This window comes from Colossoma macropomum, unplaced genomic scaffold (genome assembly GCF_904425465.1).
Source record: "Colossoma macropomum unplaced genomic scaffold, Colossoma_macropomum, whole genome shotgun sequence".
Lineage (NCBI taxonomy): Eukaryota > Metazoa > Chordata > Actinopteri > Characiformes > Serrasalmidae > Colossoma > Colossoma macropomum.
Window position 1 is genome coordinate 5,687,874 of NW_023494805.1, and position 1,837 is coordinate 5,689,710.

At 36.5% G+C, this 1,837-nt stretch overlaps 1 long non-coding RNA gene across 1 annotated transcript; it reads right to left on the bottom strand.

Moving 5' to 3' along the window:
- Nucleotides 1-693: 693 nt before the first annotated feature.
- On the bottom strand, nt 694-1,557 carry LOC118826017. Its single transcript, XR_005008719.1, has 3 exons — nt 1,454-1,557; nt 1,129-1,355; nt 694-1,023 (listed from the first exon to the last, which is right to left on the bottom strand). It is a non-coding gene; the product is annotated as an uncharacterized LOC118826017 (long non-coding RNA).
- Nucleotides 1,558-1,837: the final 280 nt, after the last annotated feature.

Here is a 1,837-nt window from a genome sequence, read left to right on the forward strand (position 1 = left end):
CTCTGTTTAACACTTTGACCACAAGCCAGCGTCTCGATGTTGCAGTGTTTTCTGCTGTTCTTCCACTTGCTTTGCTATGTTCAGTTTTGCAGTTTACCAGAACTGATTTTGCACTGTGTTTCTAGCACTTCCTTAAGCTGTCGTCACACCAGTGAACAAAAGTAGGCAATCCAGTGGCCAACCCGACTGAGTACTAAGTGATATTCAAGCATATGCCTCGTCTGTCATTGTGGGTAGCATTTTTTTCCATGTTACATTAATGGAAAATGTGCTCTTGTTAATGGCAAGCAAAAATGCCCAAAAGAGCTAGAAAGAGGACAGAGAAACAGATATATGTAATATATATGTAAATAGCAGTATGCATATGGATGTAATTATGGAGTTTATTTATTTTACCTCTCTTTTCCTGAACAAATCCTGGAAGACATAGATCTTGAGGTAATAGAGGCATCAATGTGAAGCTCCACATGTAAGTATTCCATAATATGAGGAAGATTCTGTCACAGGAAATATGTTTTCTGTTGCATAGTAAATTTTAATGTTTATTGTTTTTTTTTTAAAAGATACTTTCTCTTTCACTATGAAAGTGTTTTCTTGAGGCCATACTCAGTGTCCAATCAGGGTGACATCATTTCATCCCATTACAACATAAATAATCCCACACAGAGAAAGATTATATATATATCGATTTACTTTTTCCATTAGATTTAGCTTCATGTTCACATGCAGCCACAGCACAGTAGTGAGTTCCAGCATCAGAGAGGCTGAGGTTTCTCTTGGGGAGTTTGTAGACACAGCTCTGTGTAGGAGAATCAGTCTCAGAGCTTTTCTTACACTCATCTCTGGTGTGTGGATGAATGTAGATGATTCCTGGATGAGATTCTCCTGATCCATGTCTGATCCAGTACACACTGTGTTCTCCTGAACAGTTCAGAGTAACTGCTTGTACTGAACACTGGAGTTTAACAGGTTCTTCATTCTTGATAGCAGATTCAGGTGGAGGATGATGGTCAGTTTTCTCATCTTTAAAATAGATCAGTAAATGTAGAGGGTAAAGAGAAATAATGCTAATATCAATAAAAAGTACAAAACAACAACAATGACAGTTGAATGTGTGAACACAGTTACCTGCAAACAGCAAAAGGGTTCCAGATATAAACTCTAAAGCAGCTGATTTTCCTTTTCCACAGAAATATATTCCTATATCTTCTTCTTTGACTCTAGTAATGCTGATATCAAACTGTGTTTATACCAAATTAAATTATATTTGGCTGTTTTCTGGTCACATTTTATTGTCACTTCATGTCCCAGCCTCACTTTTTGTACTTGAAGCTCAATAAGATCAGACATTTTTCCTGAAAAAAGGCCAAAATAAACCGGTAAGTTATATGTAGCAGGTCTGTAACATGTTGTTTGTGATATAAATATGTTAACCATTGAAGAAATCCCTTACCAGTTACAAAGAGGCAAAGAGTGAAAAGTAATCCAATCATTGTTCCTGTTTAGACAGAGAGACAGTGAGATCTAATGTTCTGATCTCTTGTGTGTTCAGTAGTAAAAGAGGCCTCATGTGTGACCTAAATGGATGTTTTACAGCCGTGGGCCATTTTGATTGGTCTGATAGTTTTGAGGAAATACTATCTTGTGGTGAGTGCTATTTCACACCAGAAATAGTTTAACAGCTGATGGTAGCAGATTAAAGTATGAAACCGGTGTTAAAGAGAGTCCCAGTCTCTGATCTATTGCTTCAAACACTGACATTAAATGGAAACAAAACAGCTTTTTCTTAGTTATTTGTACTTATAAAGCATTTAATTTTGACAACTTGCACTTTTTA